This window comes from Schistocerca serialis, unplaced genomic scaffold (genome assembly GCF_023864345.2).
Source record: "Schistocerca serialis cubense isolate TAMUIC-IGC-003099 unplaced genomic scaffold, iqSchSeri2.2 HiC_scaffold_1090, whole genome shotgun sequence".
Taxonomy (NCBI): Eukaryota; Metazoa; Arthropoda; class Insecta; order Orthoptera; family Acrididae; genus Schistocerca; species Schistocerca serialis.
Genome location: NW_026047283.1, coordinates 24452 through 34172, shown reverse-complemented (window position 1 = coordinate 34172; position 9721 = coordinate 24452). Strand labels below are relative to the sequence as shown.

General features: G+C 47.8%; 17 non-coding genes across 17 annotated transcripts; all 17 read left to right on the top strand.

The window, feature by feature from the left end:
* The first annotated feature begins 62 nt into the window (after window positions 1-62).
* On the top strand, window positions 63-135 carry Trnar-ccu (transfer RNA arginine (anticodon CCU)). Its single transcript has one exon. It is a non-coding gene; the product is annotated as a tRNA-Arg (tRNA).
* A 502-nt stretch (window positions 136-637) lies between these two features.
* On the top strand, window positions 638-710 carry Trnar-ccu (transfer RNA arginine (anticodon CCU)). Its single transcript has one exon. It is a non-coding gene; the product is annotated as a tRNA-Arg (tRNA).
* A 502-nt stretch (window positions 711-1212) lies between these two features.
* Window positions 1213-1285, top strand: Trnar-ccu (transfer RNA arginine (anticodon CCU)). Its single transcript has one exon. It is a non-coding gene; the product is annotated as a tRNA-Arg (tRNA).
* Window positions 1286-1787: 502 nt separating this feature from the next.
* Window positions 1788-1860, top strand: Trnar-ccu (transfer RNA arginine (anticodon CCU)). The gene has a single exon. It is a non-coding gene; the product is annotated as a tRNA-Arg (tRNA).
* A 502-nt stretch (window positions 1861-2362) lies between these two features.
* Window positions 2363-2435, top strand: Trnar-ccu (transfer RNA arginine (anticodon CCU)). The gene has a single exon. It is a non-coding gene; the product is annotated as a tRNA-Arg (tRNA).
* Window positions 2436-2937: 502 nt separating this feature from the next.
* On the top strand, window positions 2938-3010 carry Trnar-ccu (transfer RNA arginine (anticodon CCU)). Its single transcript has one exon. It is a non-coding gene; the product is annotated as a tRNA-Arg (tRNA).
* A 502-nt stretch (window positions 3011-3512) lies between these two features.
* On the top strand, window positions 3513-3585 carry Trnar-ccu (transfer RNA arginine (anticodon CCU)). Its single transcript has one exon. It is a non-coding gene; the product is annotated as a tRNA-Arg (tRNA).
* Window positions 3586-4087: 502 nt separating this feature from the next.
* Trnar-ccu (transfer RNA arginine (anticodon CCU)) lies at window positions 4088-4160 on the top strand. Its single transcript has one exon. It is a non-coding gene; the product is annotated as a tRNA-Arg (tRNA).
* A 502-nt stretch (window positions 4161-4662) lies between these two features.
* Trnar-ccu (transfer RNA arginine (anticodon CCU)) lies at window positions 4663-4735 on the top strand. The gene has a single exon. It is a non-coding gene; the product is annotated as a tRNA-Arg (tRNA).
* A 502-nt stretch (window positions 4736-5237) lies between these two features.
* On the top strand, window positions 5238-5310 carry Trnar-ccu (transfer RNA arginine (anticodon CCU)). The gene has a single exon. It is a non-coding gene; the product is annotated as a tRNA-Arg (tRNA).
* A 502-nt stretch (window positions 5311-5812) lies between these two features.
* On the top strand, window positions 5813-5885 carry Trnar-ccu (transfer RNA arginine (anticodon CCU)). The gene has a single exon. It is a non-coding gene; the product is annotated as a tRNA-Arg (tRNA).
* A 502-nt stretch (window positions 5886-6387) lies between these two features.
* Window positions 6388-6460, top strand: Trnar-ccu (transfer RNA arginine (anticodon CCU)). The gene has a single exon. It is a non-coding gene; the product is annotated as a tRNA-Arg (tRNA).
* A 502-nt stretch (window positions 6461-6962) lies between these two features.
* Trnar-ccu (transfer RNA arginine (anticodon CCU)) lies at window positions 6963-7035 on the top strand. Its single transcript has one exon. It is a non-coding gene; the product is annotated as a tRNA-Arg (tRNA).
* Window positions 7036-7537: 502 nt separating this feature from the next.
* Trnar-ccu (transfer RNA arginine (anticodon CCU)) lies at window positions 7538-7610 on the top strand. The gene has a single exon. It is a non-coding gene; the product is annotated as a tRNA-Arg (tRNA).
* Window positions 7611-8112: 502 nt separating this feature from the next.
* Trnar-ccu (transfer RNA arginine (anticodon CCU)) lies at window positions 8113-8185 on the top strand. Its single transcript has one exon. It is a non-coding gene; the product is annotated as a tRNA-Arg (tRNA).
* A 502-nt stretch (window positions 8186-8687) lies between these two features.
* Window positions 8688-8760, top strand: Trnar-ccu (transfer RNA arginine (anticodon CCU)). Its single transcript has one exon. It is a non-coding gene; the product is annotated as a tRNA-Arg (tRNA).
* A 502-nt stretch (window positions 8761-9262) lies between these two features.
* Window positions 9263-9335, top strand: Trnar-ccu (transfer RNA arginine (anticodon CCU)). Its single transcript has one exon. It is a non-coding gene; the product is annotated as a tRNA-Arg (tRNA).
* Window positions 9336-9721: the final 386 nt, after the last annotated feature.

Below are 9721 nucleotides of genomic sequence, written 5' to 3'. Positions count from 1 at the left end.
AGGAAGGGTACACTTGGCAAGTGTTGATTTGAGCGAGCACACCGCCAGCTTAACGCCAGTCAGCCTCTGTGGCCTAATGGATAAGGCATCGGTCTCCTAAACCGGGGATTGTGGGTTCGAGTCCCACCAGAGGTACACGTTTTACTCACTGGCGCAAAATCACTCTCACCACATACAGGTGTAATAGTTGAGAAAGTGGGCGTTTCTGAGTGCTTACAGGTATCACAGGTATGACGACGATATGAAAATACGCACTTACTGACAACCTGAAACGAAACGACGGCCATTATCAATCGACCTGTTAGCTGCGGAAGTGTTTCAAAGCGTGATGGCGCTGTGAAAGGAAACGCTATTTTAAAATTACTTGTAGGTAAACACTATGACCCATATGAATAGTCACTTAACTGTCTTGTGTGCAGGACTTGGAGTTCAGAAAGGGAATAGCCTAAGACGGCAGGTACAAGAATTGCCAGCAGAAAGTAGGTGCCTGGACTTGGATACGTCTGAGTATGTACAGGCACACAGGAAAGGCTCATGCGACGTCCTGACTCTCTGCAGACGTAGAGTAGCGCATCAGGAAGGGTACACTTGGCAAGTGTTGATTTGAGCGAGCACACCGCCAGCTTAACGCCAGTCAGCCTCTGTGGCCTAATGGATAAGGCATCGGTCTCCTAAACCGGGGATTGTGGGTTCGAGTCCCACCAGAGGTACACGTTTTACTCACTGGCGCAAAATCACTCTCACCACATACAGGTGTAATAGTTGAGAAAGTGGGCGTTTCTGAGTGCTTACAGGTATCACAGGTATGACGACGATATGAAAATACGCACTTACTGACAACCTGAAACGAAACGACGGCCATTATCAATCGACCTGTTAGCTGCGGAAGTGTTTCAAAGCGTGATGGCGCTGTGAAAGGAAACGCTATTTTAAAATTACTTGTAGGTAAACACTATGACCCATATGAATAGTCACTTAACTGTCTTGTGTGCAGGACTTGGAGTTCAGAAAGGGAATAGCCTAAGACGGCAGGTACAAGAATTGCCAGCAGAAAGTAGGTGCCTGGACTTGGATACGTCTGAGTATGTACAGGCACACAGGAAAGGCTCATGCGACGTCCTGACTCTCTGCAGACGTAGAGTAGCGCATCAGGAAGGGTACACTTGGCAAGTGTTGATTTGAGCGAGCACACCGCCAGCTTAACGCCAGTCAGCCTCTGTGGCCTAATGGATAAGGCATCGGTCTCCTAAACCGGGGATTGTGGGTTCGAGTCCCACCAGAGGTACACGTTTTACTCACTGGCGCAAAATCACTCTCACCACATACAGGTGTAATAGTTGAGAAAGTGGGCGTTTCTGAGTGCTTACAGGTATCACAGGTATGACGACGATATGAAAATACGCACTTACTGACAACCTGAAACGAAACGACGGCCATTATCAATCGACCTGTTAGCTGCGGAAGTGTTTCAAAGCGTGATGGCGCTGTGAAAGGAAACGCTATTTTAAAATTACTTGTAGGTAAACACTATGACCCATATGAATAGTCACTTAACTGTCTTGTGTGCAGGACTTGGAGTTCAGAAAGGGAATAGCCTAAGACGGCAGGTACAAGAATTGCCAGCAGAAAGTAGGTGCCTGGACTTGGATACGTCTGAGTATGTACAGGCACACAGGAAAGGCTCATGCGACGTCCTGACTCTCTGCAGACGTAGAGTAGCGCATCAGGAAGGGTACACTTGGCAAGTGTTGATTTGAGCGAGCACACCGCCAGCTTAACGCCAGTCAGCCTCTGTGGCCTAATGGATAAGGCATCGGTCTCCTAAACCGGGGATTGTGGGTTCGAGTCCCACCAGAGGTACACGTTTTACTCACTGGCGCAAAATCACTCTCACCACATACAGGTGTAATAGTTGAGAAAGTGGGCGTTTCTGAGTGCTTACAGGTATCACAGGTATGACGACGATATGAAAATACGCACTTACTGACAACCTGAAACGAAACGACGGCCATTATCAATCGACCTGTTAGCTGCGGAAGTGTTTCAAAGCGTGATGGCGCTGTGAAAGGAAACGCTATTTTAAAATTACTTGTAGGTAAACACTATGACCCATATGAATAGTCACTTAACTGTCTTGTGTGCAGGACTTGGAGTTCAGAAAGGGAATAGCCTAAGACGGCAGGTACAAGAATTGCCAGCAGAAAGTAGGTGCCTGGACTTGGATACGTCTGAGTATGTACAGGCACACAGGAAAGGCTCATGCGACGTCCTGACTCTCTGCAGACGTAGAGTAGCGCATCAGGAAGGGTACACTTGGCAAGTGTTGATTTGAGCGAGCACACCGCCAGCTTAACGCCAGTCAGCCTCTGTGGCCTAATGGATAAGGCATCGGTCTCCTAAACCGGGGATTGTGGGTTCGAGTCCCACCAGAGGTACACGTTTTACTCACTGGCGCAAAATCACTCTCACCACATACAGGTGTAATAGTTGAGAAAGTGGGCGTTTCTGAGTGCTTACAGGTATCACAGGTATGACGACGATATGAAAATACGCACTTACTGACAACCTGAAACGAAACGACGGCCATTATCAATCGACCTGTTAGCTGCGGAAGTGTTTCAAAGCGTGATGGCGCTGTGAAAGGAAACGCTATTTTAAAATTACTTGTAGGTAAACACTATGACCCATATGAATAGTCACTTAACTGTCTTGTGTGCAGGACTTGGAGTTCAGAAAGGGAATAGCCTAAGACGGCAGGTACAAGAATTGCCAGCAGAAAGTAGGTGCCTGGACTTGGATACGTCTGAGTATGTACAGGCACACAGGAAAGGCTCATGCGACGTCCTGACTCTCTGCAGACGTAGAGTAGCGCATCAGGAAGGGTACACTTGGCAAGTGTTGATTTGAGCGAGCACACCGCCAGCTTAACGCCAGTCAGCCTCTGTGGCCTAATGGATAAGGCATCGGTCTCCTAAACCGGGGATTGTGGGTTCGAGTCCCACCAGAGGTACACGTTTTACTCACTGGCGCAAAATCACTCTCACCACATACAGGTGTAATAGTTGAGAAAGTGGGCGTTTCTGAGTGCTTACAGGTATCACAGGTATGACGACGATATGAAAATACGCACTTACTGACAACCTGAAACGAAACGACGGCCATTATCAATCGACCTGTTAGCTGCGGAAGTGTTTCAAAGCGTGATGGCGCTGTGAAAGGAAACGCTATTTTAAAATTACTTGTAGGTAAACACTATGACCCATATGAATAGTCACTTAACTGTCTTGTGTGCAGGACTTGGAGTTCAGAAAGGGAATAGCCTAAGACGGCAGGTACAAGAATTGCCAGCAGAAAGTAGGTGCCTGGACTTGGATACGTCTGAGTATGTACAGGCACACAGGAAAGGCTCATGCGACGTCCTGACTCTCTGCAGACGTAGAGTAGCGCATCAGGAAGGGTACACTTGGCAAGTGTTGATTTGAGCGAGCACACCGCCAGCTTAACGCCAGTCAGCCTCTGTGGCCTAATGGATAAGGCATCGGTCTCCTAAACCGGGGATTGTGGGTTCGAGTCCCACCAGAGGTACACGTTTTACTCACTGGCGCAAAATCACTCTCACCACATACAGGTGTAATAGTTGAGAAAGTGGGCGTTTCTGAGTGCTTACAGGTATCACAGGTATGACGACGATATGAAAATACGCACTTACTGACAACCTGAAACGAAACGACGGCCATTATCAATCGACCTGTTAGCTGCGGAAGTGTTTCAAAGCGTGATGGCGCTGTGAAAGGAAACGCTATTTTAAAATTACTTGTAGGTAAACACTATGACCCATATGAATAGTCACTTAACTGTCTTGTGTGCAGGACTTGGAGTTCAGAAAGGGAATAGCCTAAGACGGCAGGTACAAGAATTGCCAGCAGAAAGTAGGTGCCTGGACTTGGATACGTCTGAGTATGTACAGGCACACAGGAAAGGCTCATGCGACGTCCTGACTCTCTGCAGACGTAGAGTAGCGCATCAGGAAGGGTACACTTGGCAAGTGTTGATTTGAGCGAGCACACCGCCAGCTTAACGCCAGTCAGCCTCTGTGGCCTAATGGATAAGGCATCGGTCTCCTAAACCGGGGATTGTGGGTTCGAGTCCCACCAGAGGTACACGTTTTACTCACTGGCGCAAAATCACTCTCACCACATACAGGTGTAATAGTTGAGAAAGTGGGCGTTTCTGAGTGCTTACAGGTATCACAGGTATGACGACGATATGAAAATACGCACTTACTGACAACCTGAAACGAAACGACGGCCATTATCAATCGACCTGTTAGCTGCGGAAGTGTTTCAAAGCGTGATGGCGCTGTGAAAGGAAACGCTATTTTAAAATTACTTGTAGGTAAACACTATGACCCATATGAATAGTCACTTAACTGTCTTGTGTGCAGGACTTGGAGTTCAGAAAGGGAATAGCCTAAGACGGCAGGTACAAGAATTGCCAGCAGAAAGTAGGTGCCTGGACTTGGATACGTCTGAGTATGTACAGGCACACAGGAAAGGCTCATGCGACGTCCTGACTCTCTGCAGACGTAGAGTAGCGCATCAGGAAGGGTACACTTGGCAAGTGTTGATTTGAGCGAGCACACCGCCAGCTTAACGCCAGTCAGCCTCTGTGGCCTAATGGATAAGGCATCGGTCTCCTAAACCGGGGATTGTGGGTTCGAGTCCCACCAGAGGTACACGTTTTACTCACTGGCGCAAAATCACTCTCACCACATACAGGTGTAATAGTTGAGAAAGTGGGCGTTTCTGAGTGCTTACAGGTATCACAGGTATGACGACGATATGAAAATACGCACTTACTGACAACCTGAAACGAAACGACGGCCATTATCAATCGACCTGTTAGCTGCGGAAGTGTTTCAAAGCGTGATGGCGCTGTGAAAGGAAACGCTATTTTAAAATTACTTGTAGGTAAACACTATGACCCATATGAATAGTCACTTAACTGTCTTGTGTGCAGGACTTGGAGTTCAGAAAGGGAATAGCCTAAGACGGCAGGTACAAGAATTGCCAGCAGAAAGTAGGTGCCTGGACTTGGATACGTCTGAGTATGTACAGGCACACAGGAAAGGCTCATGCGACGTCCTGACTCTCTGCAGACGTAGAGTAGCGCATCAGGAAGGGTACACTTGGCAAGTGTTGATTTGAGCGAGCACACCGCCAGCTTAACGCCAGTCAGCCTCTGTGGCCTAATGGATAAGGCATCGGTCTCCTAAACCGGGGATTGTGGGTTCGAGTCCCACCAGAGGTACACGTTTTACTCACTGGCGCAAAATCACTCTCACCACATACAGGTGTAATAGTTGAGAAAGTGGGCGTTTCTGAGTGCTTACAGGTATCACAGGTATGACGACGATATGAAAATACGCACTTACTGACAACCTGAAACGAAACGACGGCCATTATCAATCGACCTGTTAGCTGCGGAAGTGTTTCAAAGCGTGATGGCGCTGTGAAAGGAAACGCTATTTTAAAATTACTTGTAGGTAAACACTATGACCCATATGAATAGTCACTTAACTGTCTTGTGTGCAGGACTTGGAGTTCAGAAAGGGAATAGCCTAAGACGGCAGGTACAAGAATTGCAGCAGAAAGTAGGTGCCTGGACTTGGATACGTCTGAGTATGTACAGGCACACAGGAAAGGCTCATGCGACGTCCTGACTCTCTGCAGACGTAGAGTAGCGCATCAGGAAGGGTACACTTGGCAAGTGTTGATTTGAGCGAGCACACCGCCCAGCTTAACGCCAGTCAGCCTCTGTGGCCTAATGGATAAGGCATCGGTCTCCTAAACCGGGGATTGTGGGTTCGAGTCCCACCAGAGGTACACGTTTTACTCACTGGCGCAAAATCACTCTCACCACATACAGGTGTAATAGTTGAGAAAGTGGGCGTTTCTGAGTGCTTACAGGTATCACAGGTATGACGACGATATGAAAATACGCACTTACTGACAACCTGAAACGAAACGACGGCCATTATCAATCGACCTGTTAGCTGCGGAAGTGTTTCAAAGCGTGATGGCGCTGTGAAAGGAAACGCTATTTTAAAATTACTTGTAGGTAAACACTATGACCCATATGAATAGTCACTTAACTGTCTTGTGTGCAGGACTTGGAGTTCAGAAAGGGAATAGCCTAAGACGGCAGGTACAAGAATTGCCAGCAGAAAGTAGGTGCCTGGACTTGGATACGTCTGAGTATGTACAGGCACACAGGAAAGGCTCATGCGACGTCCTGACTCTCTGCAGACGTAGAGTAGCGCATCAGGAAGGGTACACTTGGCAAGTGTTGATTTGAGCGAGCACACCGCCAGCTTAACGCCAGTCAGCCTCTGTGGCCTAATGGATAAGGCATCGGTCTCCTAAACCGGGGATTGTGGGTTCGAGTCCCACCAGAGGTACACGTTTTACTCACTGGCGCAAAATCACTCTCACCACATACAGGTGTAATAGTTGAGAAAGTGGGCGTTTCTGAGTGCTTACAGGTATCACAGGTATGACGACGATATGAAAATACGCACTTACTGACAACCTGAAACGAAACGACGGCCATTATCAATCGACCTGTTAGCTGCGGAAGTGTTTCAAAGCGTGATGGCGCTGTGAAAGGAAACGCTATTTTAAAATTACTTGTAGGTAAACACTATGACCCATATGAATAGTCACTTAACTGTCTTGTGTGCAGGACTTGGAGTTCAGAAAGGGAATAGCCTAAGACGGCAGGTACAAGAATTGCCAGCAGAAAGTAGGTGCCTGGACTTGGATACGTCTGAGTATGTACAGGCACACAGGAAAGGCTCATGCGACGTCCTGACTCTCTGCAGACGTAGAGTAGCGCATCAGGAAGGGTACACTTGGCAAGTGTTGATTTGAGCGAGCACACCGCCAGCTTAACGCCAGTCAGCCTCTGTGGCCTAATGGATAAGGCATCGGTCTCCTAAACCGGGGATTGTGGGTTCGAGTCCCACCAGAGGTACACGTTTTACTCACTGGCGCAAAATCACTCTCACCACATACAGGTGTAATAGTTGAGAAAGTGGGCGTTTCTGAGTGCTTACAGGTATCACAGGTATGACGACGATATGAAAATACGCACTTACTGACAACCTGAAACGAAACGACGGCCATTATCAATCGACCTGTTAGCTGCGGAAGTGTTTCAAAGCGTGATGGCGCTGTGAAAGGAAACGCTATTTTAAAATTACTTGTAGGTAAACACTATGACCCATATGAATAGTCACTTAACTGTCTTGTGTGCAGGACTTGGAGTTCAGAAAGGGAATAGCCTAAGACGGCAGGTACAAGAATTGCCAGCAGAAAGTAGGTGCCTGGACTTGGATACGTCTGAGTATGTACAGGCACACAGGAAAGGCTCATGCGACGTCCTGACTCTCTGCAGACGTAGAGTAGCGCATCAGGAAGGGTACACTTGGCAAGTGTTGATTTGAGCGAGCACACCGCCAGCTTAACGCCAGTCAGCCTCTGTGGCCTAATGGATAAGGCATCGGTCTCCTAAACCGGGGATTGTGGGTTCGAGTCCCACCAGAGGTACACGTTTTACTCACTGGCGCAAAATCACTCTCACCACATACAGGTGTAATAGTTGAGAAAGTGGGCGTTTCTGAGTGCTTACAGGTATCACAGGTATGACGACGATATGAAAATACGCACTTACTGACAACCTGAAACGAAACGACGGCCATTATCAATCGACCTGTTAGCTGCGGAAGTGTTTCAAAGCGTGATGGCGCTGTGAAAGGAAACGCTATTTTAAAATTACTTGTAGGTAAACACTATGACCCATATGAATAGTCACTTAACTGTCTTGTGTGCAGGACTTGGAGTTCAGAAAGGGAATAGCCTAAGACGGCAGGTACAAGAATTGCCAGCAGAAAGTAGGTGCCTGGACTTGGATACGTCTGAGTATGTACAGGCACACAGGAAAGGCTCATGCGACGTCCTGACTCTCTGCAGACGTAGAGTAGCGCATCAGGAAGGGTACACTTGGCAAGTGTTGATTTGAGCGAGCACACCGCCAGCTTAACGCCAGTCAGCCTCTGTGGCCTAATGGATAAGGCATCGGTCTCCTAAACCGGGGATTGTGGGTTCGAGTCCCACCAGAGGTACACGTTTTACTCACTGGCGCAAAATCACTCTCACCACATACAGGTGTAATAGTTGAGAAAGTGGGCGTTTCTGAGTGCTTACAGGTATCACAGGTATGACGACGATATGAAAATACGCACTTACTGACAACCTGAAACGAAACGACGGCCATTATCAATCGACCTGTTAGCTGCGGAAGTGTTTCAAAGCGTGATGGCGCTGTGAAAGGAAACGCTATTTTAAAATTACTTGTAGGTAAACACTATGACCCATATGAATAGTCACTTAACTGTCTTGTGTGCAGGACTTGGAGTTCAGAAAGGGAATAGCCTAAGACGGCAGGTACAAGAATTGCCAGCAGAAAGTAGGTGCCTGGACTTGGATACGTCTGAGTATGTACAGGCACACAGGAAAGGCTCATGCGACGTCCTGACTCTCTGCAGACGTAGAGTAGCGCATCAGGAAGGGTACACTTGGCAAGTGTTGATTTGAGCGAGCACACCGCCAGCTTAACGCCAGTCAGCCTCTGTGGCCTAATGGATAAGGCATCGGTCTCCTAAACCGGGGATTGTGGGTTCGAGTCCCACCAGAGGTACACGTTTTACTCACTGGCGCAAAATCACTCTCACCACATACAGGTGTAATAGTTGAGAAAGTGGGCGTTTCTGAGTGCTTACAGGTATCACAGGTATGACGACGATATGAAAATACGCACTTACTGACAACCTGAAACGAAACGACGGCCATTATCAATCGACCTGTTAGCTGCGGAAGTGTTTCAAAGCGTGATGGCGCTGTGAAAGGAAACGCTATTTTAAAATTACTTGTAGGTAAACACTATGACCCATATGAATAGTCACTTAACTGTCTTGTGTGCAGGACTTGGAGTTCAGAAAGGGAATAGCCTAAGACGGCAGGTACAAGAATTGCCAGCAGAAAGTAGGTGCCTGGACTTGGATACGTCTGAGTATGTACAGGCACACAGGAAAGGCTCATGCGACGTCCTGACTCTCTGCAGACGTAGAGTAGCGCATCAGGAAGGGTACACTTGGCAAGTGTTGATTTGAGCGAGCACACCGCCAGCTTAACGCCAGTCAGCCTCTGTGGCCTAATGGATAAGGCATCGGTCTCCTAAACCGGGGATTGTGGGTTCGAGTCCCACCAGAGGTACACGTTTTACTCACTGGCGCAAAATCACTCTCACCACATACAGGTGTAATAGTTGAGAAAGTGGGCGTTTCTGAGTGCTTACAGGTATCACAGGTATGACGACGATATGAAAATACGCACTTACTGACAACCTGAAACGAAACGACGGCCATTATCAATCGACCTGTTAGCTGCGGAAGTGTTTCAAAGCGTGATGGCGCTGTGAAAGGAAACGCTATTTTAAAATTACTTGTAGGTAAACACTATGACCCATATGAATAGTCACTTAACTGTCTTGTGTGCAGGACTTGGAGTTCAGAAAGGGAATAGCCTAAGACGGCAGGTACAAGAATTGCCAGCAGAAAGTAGGTGCCTGGACTTGGATACGTCTGAGTATGTACAGGCAC